We start from the raw sequence: 27010 nt of genomic DNA, 5'->3' as shown, positions 1-27010 counted from the left end.
GTGTGTGATTGTTACTGTCTCAGGAAGCCTAGATCAGAACACCTTTCCTCCCTTCTCTATTTCCTTCCTCCCTTCTCTCCCTTAGGGTCTGAATTCTAACCAGATATTTCATGCCTTTGCTTTATTATTAATTTTTTAAGCACTTCTCTTATACCTTAAACCAGGACTCTGCAAACTTGGCTCTTTTAAGACTTGTGGACTTCAACTCCCAGAGTTCTGAGAGTTGAAGTCCACAAGTCTTAAAAGAGCCAAGTTTGCAGACCCCTGCCTTAAACCAAAAATGGATATGAGGGTCTCCAAGCCGAAAGAAAGAAAAAAAAACAAGCATTTTACTGCTTCTGTAGGCCTTCCTGCAAAATATAAATATTCAGGGTTTTGCTTCACCTCATGTTGTGGTCCGACAGCAGCCCACGGACCTGGCAACAGAGTCAGACAGGCTGGGGAACACAATGGGCCAGTCCTGGAGTCGGGGGAAGGCCCAGACGAGGGCTCTACGTCGGAAGCAGAGATGGGGCCAGGGCCATCTGGGAGCGATGCGCGGACTCTGGAGCCTCCAGAGGCGGACAGCAGAGAGGCAGAGGAACAGGAGGAGCCTGTTCCTAGTACACACATGCGAAGAGCTGCCACAAGGCAAGAGCAGCTGAAGCAAAAAGGACGACTCAGGAGTAAGGCCAGGAGATGATTGGCCCCTCCCATAAGGCTTAAAAGAGCAGCAACGAGCCGTTGGGTTCTTTGTAGATAAGCAACATTGATTTCCATGCTTCTTGTCAGCGTCTCTTGAACTTTGTGGGGTTTTTGCCAAGAAAAGCTTTTGGCAGGTTGCCAAAGACATCAAAGGCTGGTGATAAGGCCAACGGACTGGTTACTAAGAATTTTGTTTTGGACGAAGCTGAGAATGAATTAATTCTCAGCTGTTTTAATAAAATAAGTTTGTTGAGGACTGAATTGTGTTTAGTAATCACTACTTGGGCCTCGGTCACACCACCTCACAACAGCAAGACAGCAAAATAAGACAACACCATTACTGTGAACGAACAAATTCCTCAGTCCAAACCTTGGTTGGAAGGGACCTTGGAGGTCTTCTAGTCTGACCCTATGCCACTTCAAGACACACAGCCGTCCAATCTCACGGCACTTTAACCCGGCTGCACACACACGGCTCGTTCGCAGACTTGACGCCTTTCCCAAATAAAATCTTAAAAAAATCGCTGAGAGGAGTCAAGTGATCGGAGCAGCCCAAATTGGAAAATAAACAGCATTGCGGATAAATTGATTTTAAGCACTTAGCCAAAATAAAAAAACACACCACCTCTCACTTTCCAGGAGGGGTAAAACAGGTACGTCCGCCCCCCCACCCCGGCCTTGCCAAACACCTGGCCCCCTTCCAAATGCCAAAACCCAGAATAACCGAAGTGCTTGCGTCACAACCGATCTCGAAAGCTTCCAGCAAAAATTCCACGGCGTAATAGGATTGTTTCAAAAAGTAAAATCCATTTTCCGATTCAGGGACCAGTTAAATGCCGCGTTCCTCTAAGTCTACAAAGAGTTAGAGAGGCAGAGGAAATGGTACACTTGGTTTTTGGTTGTTTTTTTTTTTGGAAACGCTGCCAAGAACTTTGCTCCGTGCTTGACAGCAACCGGGAGAGGTGGGGTCGAAAGGAAGATCGGGCAGAGCGCCTTTTCACCTGAATGGTATCGACTTTCTTGAAAAGGCAGCAAATTGTTAAAGCCAAAACAATATTCATTGTACGACGGGCAAAAGCAGGGCATGAAAGCCTCTTACCTGTGCTGGAATTTCGAATATGCTTATAAAAAATAACTCGACGAAGCCGAGTCCCAAAATGCTAACAAATTCCTGGCACTCCGACACAAATCAGCCATCAACAGACACGTAGAGATGAACAACAAGTACACGCCGTCCAAAAAGAGACGGCTGAAGAGCTAAAAAGGAAACAGAAAGACCACGACACTCCTCACCATCAACCAACATCCGGATAAGCAGCGATTTAACACCAGGGATAATATTGGAACAATAGCCAAGCCGTAAACAATACCCCAATCAAGGATCTAGCAACTCAGACTAACCGTTAAACAGGGGTCCTTGGTGTTCTCTGAGCTTAGTGGTTTTCTTGCAGATGTTTCATTACCAAACTAGGTAACATCATCAGTGCTACAAGGGACTGGGATCTGCAGGGAGGAAGAGGAGGAGGAGGAGAAAGACGGTGGCTGTGGGTCCTTGGTGCTCTCTGAGTTTGGTAGTTTTGTTGCAGACGTTTCGTGACCCAACTAAGTAACAACATCAGTGCTAGTAGGGAGTGGGGTTTGCAGAAAGGAGGAGGAGGAAGAATGTGGGGTCCTTGGTATATCTTTGAGCTTGATTGTTTTCTTGCAGACGTTTCATGACCCAACTTCATGAAACAAGGACCCCTAACAAAAGTACCTCCGGCAATTAACAGCTCCCTCGGACTTCCAAAAAGACACACTAGTTGAGGATTACTAGTTGATGTAAAAAAGATGTTGAGACTCTAGAAAGAGTGCAGAGAAGAGCAACAAAGATGATTAGGGGACTGGAGGCTAAAACATATGAAGAATGGTTGCAGGAACTGGGTATGTCTAGTTTAATAAAAAGAAGGACTAGGGGAGACATGATAGCAGTGTTCCAATATCTCAGGGGTTGCCCCAAAGAAGAGGGAGTCAAGCTATTCTCCAAAGCACCTGAGGGTAGAACAAGAAGCAATAGGGTGGAAACTGATCAAGGAAAGAAGCAACTTAGAACTAAGGAGAAATTTCCTGACAGTTAGAACAATTAATCAGTGGAACGACTTGCCTGCAGAAGTTGTGAATGCTCCAACACTGAAAATTTTTAAGAAAATGTTGGATAACCATCTGACTGAGATGGTGTAGGGTTTCCTGCCTGGGCAGGGGGTTGGACTAGAAGGCCTCCAAGGTCCCTTCCAACTCTGTTGTTATGTTATGTTATGTTAGGATTTCAAACAGAAAGTAGACACCACTACTGTACAAAATACACCCCTATTAGAATCGGTGCAAGAGGTAAGTAGAGGCCGTCGTAGCTGCTTACACACCAACAGATCAATTATAAACCTTGGCAACCTTTGATCCATCTTTCCTTTGCAAGACCGTGCAACCCTTTCCCACCCATCCCCGCCAGTCCACCCCCACCCACCCACCCGCTGCCACTCAAGGTCATTTATATTAATTATTTCTTGGAAATCAGGGGTTTTTTTTTTCCTTCCGGGAAGACACTTGGCGATACTTCTCTCTTGGGTACTCCAAGCTGGTCCATGCTGCCTGCCAATTTTGAACAATTTGCTGCAGAAACTGCCTGCAAGCCACCGGCCATCACATCCCAGATCAGAGAAGGAACTGAATCGTTGAATCTTAGGGCTGGAAGGGACACTTGGAGGTCTTCTAGTCCAGCCCCCTGCTCAAGCAGGAGACCTTATATACCATTTCAGACAAATGGCTGTCTAGTCTCTTCTTAAAAGCCTCCAGTATTGGAATGCCCACAACTTCTGCAGATGTTCCGTCAATTGATTTCAAGTAAAGATATCTGGCTTATCCTCACCCCGTCAACGTCAACCAACATGGCGAACAGGAGGCATGCTGGGAATAATAATAATAATAATAATAATAATAATAATAATAATAATAATAATAATAATAATAATAATATCAGAGTTGGAAGGGACCTTGGAGGCCTTCTAGTCCAACCCCCTGCCCAGGCAGGAAATCCTACACCATTTCAGACAAATGGCTATCCAATATTTTCTTAAAAATTTCCAGTGTTGGAGCATTTACAACTTCTGCAGGCAAGTTGTTCCTCTGATTAATTGTTCTAACTATCAGGAAATTTCTCCTTAGTTCTAGGTTGCTTCTCTCCTTGATCAGTTTCCACCCATTGCTTCTTGTTCTACCCTCAGGTGCTTTGGAGAATAGCTTGACTCCCTCTTCTTTGTGGCAGCTCCTGAGATATTGGAAGACTGCTATCATGTCTCCCCTAGTCCTTCTTTTCATTAAACTAGGCATACCGAGTTCCTGCAACCGTTCTTCATATGTTTTAGCCTCCAGTCCCCTAATCATCTTCGTTGCTCTTCTCTGCACTCTTTCTAAAGTCTCAACATCCTTTTTACATCGTGGCGACCAAAATTGAATGCAATATTCCAAGTGTGGCCTTACCAAGGCATTATAAAGTGGTATTAACACTTCACGTGATCTTGATTCTATCCCTCTGTTTATGCAGCCCAGAACTGTGTTGGCTTTTTTAGCAGCTGCTGCACACTGCTGGCTCATATCTAAATGGTTGTCCACTAGGACTCCAAGATCCCTCTCACAGGTACTACTATTGAGCAAGGTACCACATATCCGGTACCTGTGCATTTTGTTTTTTTGGCCTAAATGTAGAACCTTCCTTTTTTCACTGTTGAATTTCATTTTCAACAGTAGTTGTAGTTCACCATTCCTCCAGTTTTTAAACCTGGAGTGATGGCTAGATCTAAATGAAGGAGACAAGTAACCTAAAACTAAGGATTAATTTCCTAACAGTTAGAACAATTGATCAGTGGAACAACTTGCCACCAGAAGTTGTAAATCTTCCAACACTGGAGGGTTTTAAGAAAAGACTGGACAGCCACTTGTCTGGAACGGTATAGTTTTTCCTGCCTGAGCAAGGGGTCAGACTAGAAGACCTCCAAGGACCCTTCCAACTCTGTTATTCTGTATTCTATAAACTGACCCAGTATCACAACCAATTTATCTATGGAAGTAGATTTCTGGGATGAGAAGGGGTTAGATTAGATGACCTTCCGTGCTCCCTTCCGATCCTTTTGTTCTGTTTCTCGCCTATTGGACAGTGGCATTTCTTAACTCAGACTGACCAAACCAAGTGAAAAAGACAGAACGACAAAGTGGGAAGGGACCTTCACTTAACAACCCTAGCAAGAAAGGTCCTAGAATCAGGCAAAATTCACTTAACAAATGCCTCGCCTAGCAACGTAAATTTTGGGCTCCGCTGTGGTCATACATCGAGGACTACCTGTTTTGTACCTGCTTACAATACATTATTGTACTGCGTTATGGTGCAATATAATGAAATGCGCGGAAAAGAAAACTGAATTGTAAAATCGAGAGTTTGCAGAAAACAGCAAAGGCGAGCTGTTTGATTTTAAAAAAAAAAACTTTTCTAAAAGATAGGAAGCTTTATATGGAGTTTCTGTGGCCAGGAGAAAGGACTGAATTTATGGGTCCTGGGATTAGAAAGGATTAAAGAGGAAGTAGAAAGAATAAGATGACAATGACTCAATAGAATAGCAAAAGAACAGAGGAAGGAGAAAGAAAGGGGAAAGAGAGGTGTAGATCGAACTCTGAAAGAAAAGAAAAAAAAAAGACTGACCTCCAAATCTAAAGTTCGACTTCACTAACTTAATACTAGTATTAATAATAATACTAATTGAGATTTAAGACCTAATTAATTACTAAGCACCAATATTAATACAGGTGAGTCCTCAACGTACGACTACAATTGAGCCCAAATTGTCTGATGGTAAAAGCGAAACACTCGTTAAATGAATTCTGCCCCATTTTTACAAACCTTTCTTGCCACGGTTATTAAGTGAATCACTGCAGCTGTTAAGTTAGTTACACGGATGTTAAGCAAATCCGGCTTCCCCGCTGATTTTGCTTGTCGGACGGTCGCAAAAGCGGATCACGTGACCCCCCGGGACACTGCAACCGTCATCAGTACATGCCAGTTGCCCAGCGTGTGAATTTTGACCACGTGGGATTGCTGCAATTTTTGTACGTGTGAAAAAAACGTCACTTTTTTTCCGTTGCCACTTTGAACGGTCACTAAGCGAAGCGTTGTTAAATCGCGGACGAGCTGTATTTAAAGTAACACAAATACCAGCCATTTCTACAACGATGACAAAACAGGAGACAAACTTAGTAAAGAATTTTTAAAAAAAAAAAAAAATTAAGCCCCTTGTAGTGACATTTTTTCTGAAATCTCAAGACTAGGAATAGTTAAAATATTCCCAGAATCCGGCCAGGATTGAACAGAGAGAACTGAAGCCAGCCCGACCTGTAATTATCTCCTTGCCCCTTTTCCAGACATGGAAAACCAAGCATCCACCCCATAATTAAAACAGCATCTGGAGACCTACCGCTCAGGCATTTTGCGGAGTTATTTACACCTGGCAAACGCCTACCTGGCAGGAGAACTTGGCAGTCTTTGACAGGCCCTTGAGAAAGGAGGCAAACCTCGGCTTTTGTACTTAATTCTTATTTTCCTTGAGGTCTTAGTAAAGGAAAATGCCTATGAACTGCACTGGGCCAAGAGGTAGATGACTTAGTGCAGGGGTCTCCAATCTTGGCAACTTTTAAGACTTGTGGACTTCAACTCCCAGAATTCCCCAGGCAGCATGGGTGGGCTTCGACTCCCAGAATTCCCCAGGCAGCATGGATGGCCTTCGACTCCCAGAATTCCTCAGGCAGCACGAATGGCCTTTGACTCCCAGAATTCTCCAGGCAGCACGAATGGCCTTCGATTCCCAGAATTCCCCAAGCAGCACGGATGGACTTCAACTTCCAGAATTCCCCAGGCAGCATGGATGGGCTTCAACTCCCAGAATTCCCCAGGCAGCATGGATGGACTTCAACTCCCAGAATTCCCCAGGCAGTATGGATGTGCAACTCCCAGAATTCCCCAGGCAGCATGGATGGGCTTCGACTCCCAGAATTCCCCAGGCAGCATGGATGGACTTCGACTCCCAGAATTCCCCAGGCAGCATGGATGGCCTTCGACTCCCAGAATTCCCCAGGCAGCATGGATGGCCTTCGACTCCCAGAATTCCCCAGGCAGCATGGATGGCCTTCGACTCCCAGAATTCCCCAGGCAGCATGGATGGACTTCAACTCCCAGAATTCCCCAGGCAGTATGGATGTGCAACTCCCAGAATTCCCCAGGCAGCATGGATGGGCTTCGACTCCCAGAATTCCCCAGGCAGCATGGACGGCCTTCAACTCCCAGAGTTCCCAGGCAGCATGGATGGCCTTCACTCCCAGAATTCCCAGGCATGGATGGACTGACTCCCAGAATTCCCAGGCAGCATGGATGGGCTTCACCCCAGAATTCCCAGGCAGCATGGATGGCCTTCGACCCCAGAATTCCCAGGCAGCATGGATGGCCTTCACCCCAGAATTCCCAGGCAGCATGGATGGCCTTCACCCCAGAATTCCCAGGCAGCATGGATGGCCTTCGACTCCCAGAATTCCCCAGGCAGCATGGATGGCCTTCGACTCCCAGAATTCCCCAGGCAGCATGGATGGACTTCAACTCCCAGAATTCCCCAGGCAGTATGGATGTGCAACTCCCAGAATTCCCCAGGCAGCATGGATGGGCTTCGACTCCCAGAATTCCCCAGGCAGCATGGATGGACTTCGACTCCCAGAATTCCCCAGGCAGCATGGATGGGCTTCGACTCCCAGAATTCCTCAGGCAGCACGAATGGCCTTCGACTCCCAGAATTCCCCAGGCAGCATGGATGGCCTTCGACTCCCAGAATTCCCCAGGCAGCATGGATGGCCTTCGACTCCCAGAATTCCCCAGGCAGCATGGATGGCCTTCGACTCCCAGAATTCCCCAGGCAGCATGGATGGCCTTCGACTCCCAGAATTCCCCAGGCAGCATGGATGGACTTCGACTCCCAGAATTCCCCAGGCAGCATGGATGGCCTTCGACTCCCAGAATTCCCCAGGCAGCATGGATGGCCTTCGACTCCCAGAATTCCCCAGGCAGCATGGATGGCCTTCGACTCCCAGAATTCCCCAGGCTGCATGGATGGACTTCAACTCCCAGAATTCCCCAGGCAGCATGGATGGGCTTCAACTCCCAGAATTCCCCAGGCAGCATGGATGGGCTTCAATTCCCAGAATTCCCCAGGCAGCATGGATGGGCTTCAACTCCCAGAATGCCTCAGGCAGCATGGACGGCCTTCAACTCCCAGAGTTCCCATGCTGGCAAGGAGGAATTCTGGGAGTTGCAGTCCACAAGTCTTAAAGTTGCCAAGATTGGAGACTCCAGATTTAGTGTCATTCCCAAATTCGGATGCAGTAAATACTCAAGGCCTCTTACAGTGCCCCAAACCCACTGAGACACACAAATGCTAATAATACAGGCAGTTCCCAACTTGCAATCATTTGTTTAGTGACCATTTTTCACACTTGCGACCATTGCAGTATCCCCTTAAGTCACATGATCAAAATTTGGGTAGACCCCCAGGGGTCACGTGATCCCCTTTGGCGACCTTCTCACAAGGAAAATCAAATGGAGAAGCCCCGTTCGTTTTAACAACCGGGTTGCTAATTTATCAATTGCAGGGATTCACTTAACAACTGTGGCAAGAAAAGTCGTAAGATGGGGGCAAAACTCACTTAACAGTTGTCTCGCTTAGCGAGAGAAATGTTGGGCTCAGTTGTGGTCGTAAATCAAGGACTACCTGTATTTCAAATAACAAACCCTGGGAGTCGTCCAAGTCCTACATAAATCTCTAATTTTCCTTGCATTCAATGCATAAAATTTTAATAAAGATTTCGGAAGCTTAAGCGCTCAGCGACTGGGTCTTGCAAAATGTCTAAAAATCAATTCCATTAAATTATGTTGGCCGGCTTTAAAAAGATAACATAATCCCTCACTATCGGCACAGCCAGAAAAACTTAAATGTTTTCTCCTTAAAAGGGCCTTCGGTAGCTATTTCATCATATTCATCTGAGTCAACAACTGTCATTTCCCAATGAAATTATTGTACTCAACATTGATTTAATAAATATTGATTTAAAAAAACCCTGCAAGGAAACAATACATCTGCTCCCGTTCTAATAAATGTAATCAGTTTTCTAAAAAAAATTTTTTTTTACCCTTAATAAATTTCACTGATCTTATTTTTAAAAAAATTCTATTTCTTCCCTGCTGGGCTGCAGCAGAGGGAAGAGATAGATTTTTATTTTTAATGAAATGAATGAAACCTGCTTCAAATTGAACTTGAAGCCTATCGTGTGAATTCAGATTCCCCCCCCCCCACTTAAATCTATAAATGGGGGAAACAGAGATTGTGGAATCTTGGTAGAATAGAGATGCATTAAATCCCTTTTTAAGATTGCTTTTTTTAAAATGCTCGCTCCCTGGTGCTATTGCTACTATTATGAGGTTGATTTTAAGAGGGAAAAATAAAGACATCCCCAAATTTATTTATTTATTTATTTATTTATTATATTTGTATACCGCCCTTCTCCCGAAGGACTCAGGGCGGTTCACAGCCAATAAAAAACACAATACATAGAATACAAATTAAAAACTATATAAAAAACTGATTCAATAACGGCCTAAAAATTTAGATACAATTTAAAACCCCATTTAAAACCCCCAATTAAAACCCATAAATTTAAAAAACTAACCCAGTCCTGCGCAGATGAATAAATGTGTTTTAAGCTCGCGACGAAAGGTTCGGAGGTCCGGAAGTTGACGGAGTCCCGGGGGGAGTTCGTTCCAGAGGGCGGGAGCCCCCACAGAGAAGGCCCTTCCCCTGGGCGTCGCCAGACGACACTGTCGCGCCGACGGCACCCTGAGGAGTCCCTCTCTGTGAGAGCACACGGGTCGGTGGGAGGTATTCGGTAGCAGTAGGCGGTCCCAGAATAGCCCGGCCCTATGCCATGGAGCGCTTTGAAGACGTTTCACCAGAACCTTGAAGCGCACCCGAAGGCCACAGGTAGCCAGTGCAGTCTGCGCAGGATAGGTGTCACGGGAGCCACGAGGGGCTCCTCTATCACCCGCAGCAGCTGCATTCTGACTAACTGAAGCCTCCGGATGCCCCTCAAGGGAGCCCCATGTAGAGAGCATTGCAGTAATCCAGACGAGACGTCACGAGGGCGTGAGTGACTGTGCATAAGGCATCCCGGTCTAGAAAGGGGCGCAACTGGCGCACCAGGCGAACTTGGTGGAAAGCTCTCCTGGGGACGGCCGGCAGGTGGTCTTCAAAAGACAGCCGTTCATCCAGGAGAACGCCCAAGTTGCGCACCTCTCCATCGGGCCAATGACTGCCTCCCAACAGTCAGCCGTGGACTCAGCTGACTGTACCGGGATGCCGGCATCCACAGCCACTCCGTCTTGGAGGATTGAGCTTGAGCCTGTTTCTCCCCATCCAGACCAGACGGCTTCCAAACACCGGGACAGCACTTCGATAGCTTCATTGGGGTGGCCCGTGTGAAAAGTACAGCTGGGTGTCATCAGCGACAGCTGGTACCTCACACCGAAGCCACTGATGATCTCACCCAGCGGCTTCATATAGATGTTGAACAGAAGGGGCGAGAGAATCGACCCCTGCGGCACCCCACAAGTGAGGCGCCGCGGAGTCGACCTCTGCCCCCCCGTCAACACCGTCTGCGGCCGGTCGGAGAGATAGGAGGGGGACCACCGATAAACGGTGCCTCTCACTCCCAGTCCCCCCAACCGGCGCAGCAGGATACCATGGTCGATGGTATCAAAAGCCGCTGAGAGGTCTAATAGGACCAGGGCAGAGGAACAACCCCTATCCCTGGCCCTCCAGAGATCATCCACCAACGCGACCAAAGCCGTCTCAGTGCTGTAACCGGGCCGGAAGCCGGACTGGAACGGGTCTAGATAGACAGTTTCCTCCAGGTGGAGGGGAAACTGATATGCCACCATACTCTCTACAACCTTCGCCGCGAAGCGAAGGTTGGAGACCGGACGATAATTACCTAAAACAGCCGGGTCCAGGGAAGGCTTCTTGAGGAGGGGCCTCACCACCGCCTCTTTCAAGGCGGCGGGAAAGACTCCCTCCAACAAGGAAGCACTTGTAATCGCCTGGAGCCAGCCTCGTGTCACCTCCTGAGTGGCCAGCACCAGCCAGGAGGGGCACGGGTCCAGTAAACACGTGGTGGCATTCAGTCTACCCAGCAACCTGTCCATGTCCTCGGGAGCCACAGGGTCAAACTCATCCCAGACAATATCACCAAGACCGCCCTCAGACGCCCCGTCCGAATCGCCACAATTTTGGTCCAGACCGTCCCGAAGCTGAACGATTGGATTATAAATTGGATTATAAATTGGATTATAAAGTTGAGTTCAGCATGCTATGCCACTGTCCTGGCATCCAGAACTCCTCACCTTGCTACCATTTATAAGGCTAGGATCACCTGGTGTCCCCTTATCCAGTGTTTCTCAGCCTTGAGGCATTCTAAGCCATGATTTAATGACTAGGCCACCATTTGCTAGACCAATGTTTCTCAACCTTGCTTACTTGAAGGTATGGACTTCAACTCCCAGAATTCCTCAGCAGCCTGAGTGGACTTCAATTCCCAGAATTCTTCAGCCAGGCTGAATGGACTCCAACTCCCAGAATTCTTCAGCCAGCCTGAGTGGACTTCAACTCCCAGAATTCCTCATCCCGCCTGAGTGGACTTCAATTCCCAGAATTCTTCAGCTAGCCTGAGTGGACTTCAACTCCCAGAATTCCTCAGCCAGCCTGAGTGGACTTCAACTCCCAGAATTCCTCAGCCAGCCTGAGTGGACTTCAATTCCCAGAATTCTTCAGCTAGCCTGAGTGGACTTCAACTCCCAGAATTCCTCAGCCAGCCTGAGTGGACTTCAACTCCCAGAATTCCTCAGCCAGCCTGAGTGGACTTCAACTCCCAGAATTCCTCAGCCAGCCTGAGTGGACTTCAACTCCCAGAATTCCTCAGGCAGCCTGAGGACTTCAACTCCCAGAATTCTTCAGCTAGCCTGAGTGGACTTCAACTCCCAGAATTCCTCAGCCAGCCTGAGTGGACTTCAACTCCCAGAATTCCTCAGCCAGCCTGAGTGGACTTCAATTCCCAGAATTCTTCAGCTAGCCTGAGTGGACTTCAACTCCCAGAATTCCTCAGCCAGCCTGAGTGGACTTCAACTCCCAGAATTCCTCAGCCAGCCTGAGTGGACTTCAACTCCCAGAATTCCTCAGCCAGCCTGAGTGGACTTCAACTCCCAGAATTCCTCAGGCAGCCTGAGTGGACTTCAACTCCCAGAATTCCTCAGCCAGTCTGAGTGGACTTCAACTCCCAGAATTCCTCAGCCAGCCTGAGTGGACTTCAACTCCCAGAATTCCTCAGCCAGCCTGAGTGGACTTCAATTCCCAGAATTCCTCAGCCAGCCTGAGTGGACTTCAATTCCCAGAATTCCTCAGCCAGCCTGAGTGGACTTCAACTCCCAGAATTCCTCAGCCAGCCTGAGTGGACTTCAACTCCCAGAATTCCTCAGCCAGCATAGATCGACTTCTTCAACTCCCATGGCTGGCTGGGGAATTCTGGGAGTTGAAGTCCAAACATCTAAAAGTTGCCAAGTTTGGGAAACGTTGCGCTAGATGTGGTGTCTCCAAACTTAACAACTTTAAGATGTGTGGACTTCAACTCCCAGAATTCCACAGCCATGGGAGTTGAAGTCTGCAAGTCTTATAAAGTTGCCAAGTTTGGAGAACTTTGTGCTAGATTATTAACTTTGTAAGACTGGACATCTTTTGCTATGACCTCTCTTAAAGAGACACACCCTCAATTCCACCTTCTGTCATTCAACGGTTTCAGAAACAGCAACAGAACTTAAAATCTGTAGAGATTTTCTGTCAGTCGAGGTCATGGTTGTCTCAAAGGTGCCTTTTTTTTCATGAGGCAACTGGATTTTCTTGTTTTTTATTTGGAAGACATTTCGCTTCTCCTCCGAGAAGCTTCTTCAGCTCTGATGGGGAAGGGAAGGATTGATACTCCTTGCAGGCAGCTGGTCCTTTGCATCCTTTTAGAGCAGGGGTCTCCAACCTTGGTCCCTTTAAGACTTGTGGACTTCAACTCCCAGAGTCCCTCAGCCAGCAAAGCTGGCTGAGGAACTCTGGGAGTTGAAGTCCACAAGTCTTAAAGGGACCAAGGTTGGAGACCCCTGTTTTAGAGGGTCCTTGACACCACTTGGAGGTTTATCTGTGTCCTTATTGTAGTCAGGCCCTCTAAAAGGATGCAAATGACCAGCTTTCTGCAAGGAGTATCAATCCTTCCCTTCCCCACCATCCAGTCAGAACTGAAGAAGCTTCTCCAATGAGAAGCGAAGCGTCTTCAAAGAAAAAAAACACCAAAAAGTCGAGTCGCCTCCTGGAAAAAATAGCACCTTTGGACAGCAATAGAACTTAAGTTATATACCATTCCATAGCGCGAAGAAGAGGGGAGGTTATCCTATTCGCCAAACCACCTGAGGAAGGCAGGACAAAAAACAATGGATCACCTAGTGTCGCCCCATCCAAACTCATCAAGGAAAGAAGTAACCTGGAACTGAGGAGACATTTCCTGACATTGAGAACCATTAACCAGTGGAATAGCTTGCCACAGAAGTTGTGGATCACCGGAGATTTTTAAGAAGACAGCCATTTGCCTGAAATGATAGGCTTTCCTGCTTGAGCAGGGGGTTGGACTAGAAGACCTCATAGGACCCTCCCAACTCCGTTATTCTGAACGACTTGCCTCCAGAGGTTGTGGTGCTCCAACACTGGAGGCTTTTAAGACGAGACTGGACAACCATTTGTCTGAAATGGTGAAGGATTTCCTGCCTGAGCGGGGGGTTGGACTATAGGACCTCCAAGGTCCCTTCCAACTCATTATTCTGCTCCGATAAAGCAGCTTACAATATCAGCATATTTTCCCCCCCCCCCAACAATCGGGCTCCTCACGCTGGGAATGCGCCTTATATTTAAAGCTGCTGTGTCCAGATGGCGAGTTTCCCACTTGGGGTAAAAGGCAGGGAAAGGAAAGGAAAAAGTGACTTTTATCCAGGAATAATACAACTTCCCAGCATCCACCCCATTGGAAAAAAAAAGTTTGCTTAGTTCTCTTTTCGGGAGAACTCAACATCTGGCAGTGTCAGTTTTCTGCAAGCTTCCAAACCAGAAAGAAATGACAAGTTATTTCTCTGGAATTCTTGCAGAAAGACCAGCAAAGCACAAGTCCTACAAAGGCCGAAAAAAACACAGGAGGAGGAGGAGGAGGAGGAGGGAAAAAAAGGCCCAGAGCAGAAGTTATTTCAGGAAGTCCTCGATTTAAGACCACGAATTAGCCCAGAATTTCTGTTAAATGAGACATTTGTTAAGTGAGCCCTGTCCCGTTTTACCACCTTCCTTGCCACCGTTGCTAAGTGAATCTCTGCAAGATGTTAAGTTGGTCGCCCGGTCGTAAAGTGAATCGTGGCTTCCCTTTTGAGTTTGCTTGTCGGGAAGTCGCAAAAGGGGGATCACGTGACACCCCCGCCCCCAGGGCACGGAGACCGTCGTAAGTCTAAGTCCAAGCTTGAGTTGATATACCATAAGTATAAGGGAATCGCTGAGCTAATTTTTATTTATTTATTTATTTTTGTCACAACATTATATACAAGCACATATAATGAAAGAAAACAACAGGACAGGAACGGTAGGCACTTTTGTGCTCTTATGCACGCCCCTTATAGTCCTCTTAGGAATGGGGTGAGGTCAATGGTAGATAGTTTTTGGTTAAAGCTTTTGGGAGTTTGAGAAGAGACCACAGAGTCAGGTAGTACGTTCCAAGCGTTAACAACTCTGTTACAAAAGTCGTATTTTCTGCAATCAAGATTGAAGCGGTTCACATTAAGTTTAAATCTATTGTTTGCTCCTGTATTATTGCGATTGAAGCTGAAGTAGTCTTTAACAGGTAATTTAACAGATAATTAGATAAGGGTGTTTACAGATACCTGAGTCCAAAACCCTACACAAAAAAGAACAGAATAGAGAATAAAAGAATAACAGAGGTGGAAGGGACCTTTGGAGGTCTTCTAGTCCAACCCCTTGGTCAGGCAGGAGACCCTATATAATTTGAGACAAATGACTATCCAGTCGCTTCTTTAAAAACTCCAGTGATGGAGCACCCACAATTTCTAATGGCAAGTGGTTCCACTGGTTAATTGTTCTCACGTTAGGAAAATCCTCCTTAATTCCAGCTTGTTTCTCTCCTTGGTTAGTTTCCATTGGTTGCTTCTTGTCCTGCCTTCAGGGGCTTTTTGGAGAATAGATGGACCCTTTCTTGTCTTTGCAGAAGCCCCTCAAATATTGGAAGAATTGCCATGTCACCCCCTAGTCCTCCTCTTCATTAAACTAGACATACCCAATAACAGAATACCAGAGTTAGAAGGGACCTCGGAGGTCCTCTAGTCCTACCCCCCTGCTCAAACAGGAAACCCTATATCATTCCAGGCAAACAGTTGCCCAATCTCCTCTTACAAACCTCTAGTAATGAAGCACCCACAACTTCTGGTGGCAAGCTGTTCCACTGGTTAATTGTCCTCACTTTCAGGAAATTCCTCCTTAATTCCAGCTTGTTTCTCTCCTTGGTTAGTTTCCATCCGTTGCTTCTTGTCCTGCCTTTAGGGGCTTTTTGGAGAATAGATGAACCCTTTCTTGTCTTTTCAGAAGCCCCCTCAAATATTGGAAGAGGGGTATCTTCCTTAACTCTCCCCTGCGTTAGACTACCAGACTCACCTAGTTCCTTCAATCTTTCATCGTGATGAATGATTAAAATAGCAGGTAATGCATCGTAAAAAAATAACCCGTGTAACCTTAAACAACCTTCTCCCTCTTTAATCGTGTTTTGTTTTGTTTTGTTTTTTTGCATCTGGGGAGAGAACCAAACCGGAACCAGACATTACAAATTGCAAGGGGATTTGTTAGCAACACAAGGTCAAAGATCTCGCAAGGCTACAGGGACGGGGTCACCGAGAAGAGAACCCAGTTTCCAGGCACGTGATCTAATCCGGATCTAAGCCGCATGGCAGTGCGCGGCCAGAAACGTCAGCCCCGCGCTGTGACAGCTCTGCCCGTCCCCCCTTTTCCGTGAAAAACCCACATTTTTGGATCAGAAATCCAGACAACCTCAAAAACAATTCTGCATCGCTCGGGAGAGCACAAGGTCAAAGATCTCGCAAGGCTACAGGGACGGGGTCACCGAGAAGAGAACCCAGCTTCCAGGCACGTGATCTAATCCGGATCTAAACCGCATGGCAGTGCGCGGCCAGGAACGTCAGCCCCACGCTGTGACAGCTCTGCCCGTCCCCCCCTTTTCAGTGAAAAACCCTCGTTTTTGGATCAGAAATCCAGACAACCTCAAAAACAATTTTGCATCGCTCAGGAGAGCAAGCTTTTCCAAACCAAGACATGTGCAGCTTCTTTTAGGGCAGGGGTCTCCAACCTTGGCAACTTTAAGACTTGTGGACTTCAACTCCCAGAATTCCTGTTTGCTGGCTGAGGAATTTTGGGAGTTGAAGTCCACAAGTCTTAAAGTTGCCAAGGTTGGAGACCCCTGCTTTAGGGGGTTACAGGAAATCCTCAACTTACGACGTCAACGGAGCCCAATATTTCAGTTGCCGAACGAGACACTCCCTTCAGCGAATTTTGTCCCATTTTACGACCTTTCTTGCCATGGTTATTAAGCAAGTCACTGCGGTTGTTAAATCAGTAATACAGTTGTTAAGTGAATCTACCTTCCCCGTTGACTGTCGGAAGGTCGCAAAAGAGGATCCCCCACCCCCATCCCGACCCGGGATACTGCAACCGGGTCGTAAATATGAGTCGGCTGCCAAGCGTAACGATTTTGTTCACATGAGGACGCTTCAATAATTGTGAAGTGTGAAAAAAACGGTCATAAGTCACTTTTTTTCAGTGCTGTTGTAACTTTGGCCTCTAAATGAATTGTTGTAAGTTGAGAATTAAACTTTGGTGAAATTTAAAGGAAAAAAGCCTTGGTAAACAGGTTTATTATTGAAATCTGCCAAGAGGGGGGAAAAAAAAAGACAAAATTCCTGCCTGGATTATTAACCGTGTCCCTTACCTTGCACAATAGTAGATTATTTTGAGTTTCTGTTTGGAAAATTAGTCACAGGGTTACTTACGCTCAAGGTGTGTCATTTTCAACAATTGCGCAATTAAAAACGGGCCCTGCACAAGACTAGTAAATACGATGGTACTTGAGGTTCGTAATGTTTGGTTGCCTTTTGCCTTTACCAGTGTCCTGGTTACACTATGTTCTACCAAATAATATTATTAATAGTAAACAGACGGTCAAATGGTTCTGGGACTTCAGAAGTCAAACAGACAAGGTTGTGCCACAAAACACCCAAGACTTTACCATTGTTATTTTCCTCATGGATGGATCAGAATTCCCCAGCCAGCATGGGTAGACTTCAACTCTCAGAATTCCCTAGTCAACTCCCAGAATCTCCCAGCCAGCCATGTGGACTTCAACTCCCAGAATTCCCTAGTCAGCATGGCTGGAAAACTCCCAGAATCACCCAGCCAGCCACGTGGACTTCAATTCCCAGAATTACCCAGCCAGCATGGGTGGACTTCAACTCCCAGAATCCCCCAGCCAGCCATGTGGACTTCAATCCCCCAGAATTCAGAATTCCCAGAAACAGTGAGGACAATTAACCAGTGGAACTGCTTGCCACCAGAAGTTGTGTGTGCTTCATCACTGGAGGTTTTTAAGAAAAGACTGAACAACCACTGGTATGGAATGGTTTAGGGCAGGGGTCTCCAACCTTGGCAACTTTAAGCCTGGTGGAGTTGAAGTCTGCCAGGCTTAAAGTTGCCATGGTTGGAGACCCCTGGTTCAGGGGCTCCTGCTTGAGCAGGGGGTTAGACTAGAAGACCTCCGAGGTCCCTTCCAGCTCTATTCTGATTGAAAAACTGCCAGTAATAACTCTTCACACAGGACCTCTTTCTAGAGAGCTCAGCCCTAGTGATCTGAATTGTCCTTTTGGCTCCTCTGATATTCCCCCCAGCCCCATAAAAACCCCACCCAAGAAGACAGGATGTGGAGGAACAGTCATAAATCAAATAAAATACGGCCTTCCCCTAAAAATAGAAGCGCTTCAAATCCAAAGGGCTAATTTTTTCCTTGGGGAAAGAGGCCAATTGTCCATATGGCTGAGCCTTGGAATCCTGTTTGCAAATGGGATGTAGGAGAGGAGAAGGAGAAGGGTGGATTTTATTTTTTATTTATTTATTTTGTCACACAGTATATCTAAGCATAAGCATGAAATAACTATACAATATATAAGCATATATATGAGTATAAGCATGCAATAACTATATTAATTGGATATAACGAAATGAAACAATAGGACAGGAACGGTAGGCACGCTTGTGCGCTTATGCACGCCCCTTACGGACCTCTTAGGAATGGGGTGAGAGTTTCCCGACAAAATTACAGACCTCTTAGAAATGGGGTGAGGGTTTCCCGACAAAATTGGGGAGCATCGCGCAACATAGGAATCTACCCTCCAAGAGATCCAGGCTGCGTAGTTCGTGGATCTGGGGAATAAAAGCCTATATTCAGGAAGTCCTCGGCTTACAACCGTTCGCTTAGTGGCCTTTCGAAGTTACGACACTGAAAAAAGTGACTTGTGAACCGTTTTGCACACTTACGACCCCCGTGGTTACGTGATCAAATTTCAGAGGCTTGGCAACTGGCATGTACTTACGACGGCTGCAGTGTCTCCGGGGGGAAGGAGGGTGTCATGTGATCTCCTCTGGCAACCTTCTGACGAGCGAAGTCAATGGGGAAGCCGGATTCGCTTAACGACCGTGTTCCTGCCTTAACAACGCACTGATTCATTTAAGATCGTAAAATGGGGCAAAATTCACTTAACCTCTATCTTAGCACTGGATGTTTTGGGCTCAATTGTAGCCGTTATGTCGAGGATGCCCGCCGGTTGCCAAGCCAAGCACCCAAACCATGATCATGGGGGCACCACGATGGTCACTAAGTGCGAGGATCCGTCGTCAGTCGCTGTCTTTCAGCACCGCTATAGCTTCGAGCGGTCTTTAAATGAATGATCGTAAGTCAAGGACTCCCTGTATGCTACAGATGACCATAGAAGAGACTAGATAACCATTTTGTCTAAAGTGGTGTAGGGTTTCCTGCCTAAGCAGGGGGTTGGACTAGAAGACCTCCAAGGTCCTTTCCAACTCTGTTATTCTTTTCTATTCTATTCTATCCAAGACTAGCTTGGAAGATGGCCCCCAACGGTTTTTTAGCAGCCAGCTGTCATTGCAACCTGCAAGGAATGGATTAAGATATTGAAGAGGCTGTCAGCTGTACTTTTCTAGTATATTCTTCTTAATTAACCTGATAAGGCTTCATTAATCTTGCTCAGGCATTCTGGAAGCAGCTAATTTAGGTTTTATTTTTCCCCCACCCCATATTTTTTTTCTTAGAGACCGGATTGCTTTTAAACTCTGGGGAAGGAGAATAGAAATAGGAATAGGAATAGAATGAAGAGGGAATAGAATATAGAATATAGAGTAGAGTAGAGTAGAGTAGAGTAGAGTAGAGTAGAGTAGAATAGAATAGAATAGAATATAGAATAAAAAAGTAGAAATAGAAATAGAATGAAAGAGAGAAGAGAATATAGAAGAGAATGAAAGAAATAGAATAGAATAGAATAGAATAGAATAATAGAAATAGAATGAAAGAATAAAATAGAATATAGAATAAAATAGTAGAAATAGAAATAGAATGAAAGAGAGGAGAATAAAGAAGAGAATGAAAGAAATAGAATAGAATAGAATAGAATAGAATAGAATAGAATAATAGAAATAGAATGAAAGAATAGAATAGAATATAGAATAAAATAGTAGAAATAGAAATAGAATGAAAGAGAGAAGAGAATATAAAGAGAATGAAGAAATAGAATAGAATAGAATAGAATAGAATAGAATAGAATAGAATAATAGAAATAGAATGAAAGAATAGAATAGAATATAGAATAAAATAGTAGAAATAGAAATAGAATGAAAGAGAGAAGAGAATATAGAAGAGAATGAAAGAAATAGAATAGAATAGAATAGAATAGAATAATAGAAATAGAATGAAAGAATAGAATAGAATATAGAATAAAATAGTAGAAATAGAAATAGAATGAAAGAAGAGAAGAGAATATAGAAGAGAAGAGAATGAAAGAAATAGAGTAGAGTAGAGTAGAGTAGAGTAGAGTAGAGTAGAGTAGAATAGAATAGAATAGAATAGAATAGAATAGAATAGAATAGAATAGAATAGAATAGAATAAACTTTATTGTCACTTTGAGGAAAATGAGTGTTGCATTCAAGAATCAGCCAGAACTGAAGAATCAATCCATCAATCAGAATAGAGCCAGAAGGGACCTTGGAGGTCTTCTAGTCCAACCCTCTGCTCAAGCTGGAGACCTGCTTAGACCATTCTGACAAGCAAAGTCAATGGGGAAGCCAGGTTCACTTAACAACAGGGTTGCTAAGTGAACAACTGCAGCGATTCGCTTAACCACCGCGGCAGGAAACGTTGTAAAAACGGGGCAAGGTTCGCTTAACGAATGTCTCGCTTAGCAATGGAAAATTTGAGCTCCATTGTGGTCGTAAGGTGAGGACTACCTGTATTCTGCGGTGCAAAAATATGAGAAAAGTCCCCAAGATTCATCAGAAATTTGGATTGTTGTTGTTGTTTTAAAGCAGTTGTTTCCTACGACTTTATTGTAACCCAATTTGCATAGGTAAAACTACTGAAAACAATTCCGGCCAGAATTAAGGAATATCACGAATGCTTTTTAAAGGTGGCATTCAATGCTAAAGAAAGGCTACCTTGATGAATTCTAGGATAAATCCCATTTCTTTGAGAAAATGTAAAGAAATATGTGCACCCAGGGTGAGTTTTCCGATTGTTTTTGACCAATTTTTTCATTCCAATGGAAAATGCAGAATATTGCATTATTAGACCCTGAGCTGGGCTTAGTAAGGTTTTTATTATTATTATTATTATTATTATTATTATTATTATTATTATTATTATTATTATTATTATTATTTAAATAGCTGAAGGACAGCAGAGAACAGGAAGAATGGATGGCTTTATCAGCCGCAGCCAGACCAGCCCTGCATATCTTGGAAAACAGGAAGGGCTTTGACTGCTTCCATATGGCAGGGAATATGCTAGAAATGCAGAAAAGGGAAAATGTTGCTTCAGAGATCCAGGTGCCTAGATATTGGAATTAAATAAGATTTTGCGTGGAGAGGCAGTTTGGTCTAGTGGTTAAGGTACCAGGTTAGAAATTAGGAGACGGTGAGTTCTAATACCACCTGAGCCATGAAAGTTGGCTAAGTGACATCAAGTCAATCACCAGGAGATGGTGAGTTCTAGTCTCGCCACAGCCATGAAATCTGGCTGAATAACTTTGGGCCAAGGACTAGGAGACAGTGAGTTCTAGTCTCGCCACAGCCATGAAATCTGGCTGAATGACTTTGGGCCAAGGACTAGGAGACGGTGAGTTCTAGTCCACCTCAGGCATGAAATCTGGCTGAATGACTTTGGGCCAAGGACTAGGAGATGGTGAGTTCTAGTCCACCTCAAGCATGAAAGCTGGTGGGTAACTTTAAGCCAATCACCAGGAGATGGTGAGTTCTAGTCTCACCTTAAGCATGAAACCAGCTTGGTAACTGGGACTTTTACCAGGAGATGGTGAGTTCTAGTCTCGCTTTAGGCATGGGAGTGTAACCCTCCAAGGACCATTCCCTCTATTCAGAACACCTGAGAATATTTAGGCAACATGCATTTTTTCTCACATAAAAATCAGAATTAGCAAACTTCACACCGAACGTCCGTCTCATACAAGTCCGTTTTACCCAGAGAATAATTTTGATTTATGCATTATTATGGTTTGTTCCCCATCTCTTGGCTTTCCTTAAAAGTTGCCAAGTTTGAAGCAACGCTAGATTCAACCCCCCAAGTCTGAAGAGGCTAATTCAAAATAGATCACTGTAAAATGAACACAGTCAATAACAAAACAATGCCATTCTAAAGATTTCCGAGCCAAAAAAATAAATAAATGAGACTGGTCCAGAAAGCCAATTTACAAGAACAGGGAGGCGAGAAAACCGCAATGGAAAAACTACGAGTATAAAATGTGAAAATCCATTATTAATAGAAAGCCTAAAACGCAAAGATACAAGCCCTAAGCAGCAAGAGGCAGAAAAAAATGACCAGCTCAGCAACAGAAGCATCTCAGGTACCCTAGTTATTATAAATTTTACAGAGATTTATAAGGAATAATAAAGGAAACACTGATTTTAGTTTAAACAAACAAGGACCGCGGCATTATAAAGGCAGAAACAGATCTACTTCTCAATTCAGCTTAAACAGTGATCGATTGCGGGGGGAATGGAAGTTGGAATATTAAAACCACAAATTCACATTTTGTCTGACTTAGGAGCTCCACCTTCAATCGGTGGATAAGGGAGCTTTTATTTGCAAATTATTAGTAAAGCGTTTACCAACTTACCCATCTCCAATTTAGCCGAATTATACAGGTGAGGAGTTGCTGGCTTCACTATGAACTTTATTTAGAATTTTAATTAGGCTGCAAAGTTTTAAGGCGTAAGATTTTCTACCGGTCTAACATATCACATTTTCAGAGAGTCAAAAGACCTGAATAGGTGGGATAATTTATCTCTGTTTTTCCCAGGGTTTTTTCCCTTCTCGAACAAGGATTTCCATTAAAGCAATTTACTAACTGGTAATACCAGTTATCAGTTAGAAGGCATCAGGTAGTCCTCGACTTATGAACACAATTGGGACCAAAACATCCATCACTAAGCAGCATGGTCATTAAGTAAACCACTGTATGATCACACCCGTTTTACAACCTTTTGCGCTGCCATCATTTTACAACCTTTTGCGCTGCCGTCATTAAACAAATCATACAGTCATTAAACAAATCATACAGTCGTTGAATCCCATGAATTTATCAGAAGGCAGATGGAAACTTCGATGTGTAGCCATGTGTGGGAGACACAGAGGCCCACACAACCATGGGACCGGTTGACCCCATGAGGAAAAAAAAAAAACCCACCTCACCTGTACAGGTTATCCTCGACTTATAGCAGTTCATTTAGTGACCGTTCGAAGTTACGACGGCACTGCAAAATGGGACTTACGACCGTTTTTCACACTTACGACCGTTGCGCGTAGTCACGTGATCAAAATCTGGATGCTAAGCAACAGACTCCTATTTACGACGGTCGCAGTGTACCGGGGGTTACGTCATCCCCTTTTGCGACCTTCTGACCAGCAAAGTCAATGAGGAAGCCAGATTCACTTAACAACCGTGTGACTCACTGAACAACGGCGGTGATTCATTTAACAACGGCGGCAAGGAAGATCGTAAAACGGGGCAAAACTCACATAACGAATGTCTCGCTGAAGAAGAGGAAGGTTGGTTTACTGAGGGGGAAAAAAAACCCAATGTTAAGTTTTCAATAAACTAAATTTTGGGTTTTTTCAATAAACCAATTTTTCTGTTAAACTAAACTAAAAAAAAAAATTGAAACAAGAACAGAATTGCTGGGTTGAATTGTGGCGGTAAGACAAGGTGCATAGGATTGCAAGGAAAAATATATTACTCTAGGGTGGGCTGAGGCTAACACTTTGAATGAAAGAGGAATTTCAATTTCAAACTATCAGGAAAAGCTGGAGGAGAGGAGGGAGGGAACTGTTTAACTTTGGATACTCATTTAATCTGCAAATCCTGGGTCCTTAAGAGCTTAGTGACTTTTTTTTGCAACTGGGCGAGGGCTCTTAACATAATATTATCTCATTTAACGCTGTAACAGACGTCATTTCGACCCAGAACAATTCCTAGAAGAAGTTTCAAAATTCTCATGCACAAAAAAATAATAATTTGGAGCTCAATAGATCAAAAACAAGTTTGCACATTATATTAAACCAACTATCTTAATGTGGCGTGTGAACCTAGCTATTATTCTTCACCCCACAAACCACAATTTCAACGAACTCCCTCTGACTTTCTCCTCTGACTTTGTTTAAACATTAATCATTAAGTGTTGTACCTTAGAATTCTTGATGATCTTTTCTTTTATGTACACTGAGAGCATAGGCACCAAGACAAATTCCTTGTGTGTCCAATCACACTTGGCCAATAAAAATTCTATTCTATTCTATTCTATTCTGTTCTATTCTATTCTAAACCTGAGGTGGAGGGAAAAAATAGGGATTTTGCATTTTGGAGCAGCTGAAATTCACCACCAAACTGAATTTAAGACATTCAATTTAGCCACAATATTAGGTGCAGCTGAGCAGAAGACAACAGCCAAGGGCTCAACTATCTAACCATGGTTTATTAATAAGCCACAGATCCAGGGCCCAAGCACAGCCTTTAAACACGCAACAACATCAGTATCCTAATCACCCTTTACACACCAAGGTGATATATCAATTGTACAACTCGGCAGTTTTCTTGGCAATACAGCACAAAGGCACTTGCCTCAAAATATAATTTCTTTTTTTTTTAAAGAAGGAGTTAATTAATTTTTCTTTAAAAAAAATAGTTTTTATTAAACAGTTTGTCTTTAAAAACAACAGAAAAAGCAATCCCACATTTATAAAAACAGAACACGTCACGATATAACATACTGAACATTACATAACACTAACAGTAATTTTACAGCATTCCATATCAACATCCGTATTCTGCTTTTACAGTTCTCTATTCTATCATTTCTATTTACTAGTAGGATAATCGCATTACTCCAACATATTATATATACACACACGCACACACATTATAATATTCATTGTTCTTATCTACTCAAAATACAATTTCTTTTACATTTTCCTTTTTACATTGTTCTTTTTTTTAATTATTTTTTTTTACTGTCCCGTCTTTCTCACCCAAGGTCAATCCAGGTTTGATTGTGCATAGGGTTTATTTATTTATTTTTCTCCCAATATCAGCTCTGTGCTGTCACTTAAAAGAGTTTTAATGTGGAATTATCTCTGAGTGTTTCCTAACCTTCGCAGCTTGGAAGATGTGTAGATTTCAACTCCCAGAATTCCCCAGCCAGCATAGCAGGCTGGGGAATTCTGGGAGTTGAAGTCCACACATCTTCAAGTTTCCAAGGTTAAAAAACCCCACTGAAATTGTGTGACATCATTGCGGTCTTCCTGACCTTAAGGGATGATTCCCAGGGATTTTCCATAGCCTTGGAATAAAAAGCGAAGGTTCAGAACCCTACAACCATTTCCAACCGTGCAATTATTCCACCTTTTTAATTCTCTTTTTAAAACAAGGAAGGAAAAAAAAAAGCTAAGGAGGCAGTTTTCCTGCCTTCCTGGAAAACTTTGTTAGGAACAAGCTAGCAAAGCGGTATTTAATTTTGACCCTCAAGGCTGTCATTAAAAAAGCCAGAAAGTAAGAAAAAATAAGGGGAGTGTTTGTCATTGCAAGAGAAAATAACATTTGCAGCCTGGTTAACTTTCTGCCTGGAACCAGGTATTATGTTAACTAACCAGCACTGACAGGTTTTGACACAAACAGGCTTAAGAAGAAGCCAAACCATGGTTTAATCCTAGCGCAGTTCCAGCACAGGTTGGAAGTTGGAACACTTTGTGCCAATAGCAACACACACACACACACAAACTCAACACAACCTCACTTTCGCTTTCCAGCCCGCCCCCCCACCTTAAAAAAACCTCCCAAGGAAGAGACCCCATCCTCCCTCTCCCAATCTCCTTGCGAAGCAGACCTTTCCAAGAGGACTACAAGGACTACAACTCCCATCCGTCCCAGGTCGGGTGGCATGGGAGTCGAAGTCCCCCATTTGCGGCGGAGTGGGGGGGGCTCCCTCTCCCCCACTTTATCTCTCTCTCTCTCTCTGAACTCGCCTCTGCCTTTTAAACAGACGTTTCCCGACCCCCCGAAACTCGCCAACCAGCTCCGCCGCGCGCCTTTTGCAACCGGGCGCCCGCGGGCGCCACCTTCGGAGCTCGCCTAAAAGTCCAGAAAAAGACCCCCCCACCGACCCCAACCGGGGTGCAATTCTTTCCAAAGGGGTCCTGCAACCCCTCCCACCCCCCAAAAAAAATAAATAAATAAAACCTCCCTCCCGGCTCTCCCTCCGCTGCAAGGCACAGGAGCCACCCGAGGCTTGTTGGGAAGCGGTCACTTGGGCACCCGAGGGGCGCTGGGCTGGCAGACGACCCCTCACCCCACCCCGTGTGCCTCCCCTTCCCCTTCCAGGCCTGCTCGCTCGCTCCTTCCTTCCTTCCTTCCTTCCTTCCTGCCTTCCCCCTCCCCGCGTGGCTGGAAACTCGCGTGACCTTCCCCGCGGGTGGGCAAAAAAAAGAGGCTTACCTGGTGCGCGGAGCCGGCCGGCTTGTGTAACCTGGGCGGGCCGGGCAAGGAAGGAAGAGAGCCCGGCGAAGGAAAAGAGCCCGGCGGCCGAAGGAGCGGCGTGCAAAGCGAGCCCGGCTGCAAGGCAGGCGGCGGCGGCGGGGTTCCCGGAGAGGCAGCTGGGCGGCCGGTGGGCAGCGCGCCTGGCCGCTTCTGCTCCGCGCAGGGCGAAGGGAAAGGAAGGGAAGGCGAGGCGAGGCGGAGCTACCCGCAGGAGGGAGCCGCCCAAGCGACGCAGCCGCCCGGGCTCCGCAGCCCCGAGGAGCCAAAGCGGAGCCGCCGCTGGACGGGACCCGGAGGAGAAGCCAGGACGGGGAAGCTCTCCGGGAGGGTCCCGGCCAAGGCTGGGGAAGGAGAGGAGGAGCCGGCGGGTCTGACTCTTGGGAGGGGTGGGGGAGCTTTCTCGGCTTTGCCCGCCACCGCCGGGAAGACCAGCGAGCTAGCCCGTTTAGGGAGCACCGGTCCAAAGGGAGAGAGAGAAAGAAAGAAGAGAAATGGATGGAGGAGGAGAAGAAAGATAGGAGAGAGAGGGGCGGGGGATAGGAGAAATAGTTGAGAGAGAGAATAGACAGAGAGAGAGAGATAGAAAGGAGTGATAAATTGATGGGTGATATATATAGGAGAAAGAAAAGAAAAGAAAAGAAAGAAAGAAAGGAAAAGAAAAGAAAAGAAGAAAAGAAAAGAAAAGAAAA

General features: G+C 45.1%; 1 protein-coding gene across 2 annotated transcripts in view; it reads right to left on the bottom strand.

The window, feature by feature from the left end:
- LOC131199530 (glycerophosphodiester phosphodiesterase domain-containing protein 5-like) overlaps positions 1 to 26634 on the bottom strand; it is a 161193-nt gene extending 134559 nt beyond the window's left edge. For both annotated transcript variants that reach the window (XM_058185386.1, XM_058185385.1), the window contains exon 1: positions 26280 to 26634. The gene's annotated coding sequence lies outside the window, so the exon portion shown is untranslated. The remainder of the gene's footprint in view (positions 1 to 26279) is intronic.
- Positions 26635 to 27010: the final 376 nt, after the last annotated feature.

This window comes from Ahaetulla prasina, chromosome 5, assembly GCF_028640845.1.
Source record: "Ahaetulla prasina isolate Xishuangbanna chromosome 5, ASM2864084v1, whole genome shotgun sequence".
NCBI lineage: Eukaryota > Metazoa > Chordata > Lepidosauria > Squamata > Colubridae > Ahaetulla > Ahaetulla prasina.
Note: the sequence above shows the minus strand (reverse complement) of the source record. Positions and strands in the feature narration are given on the sequence as shown.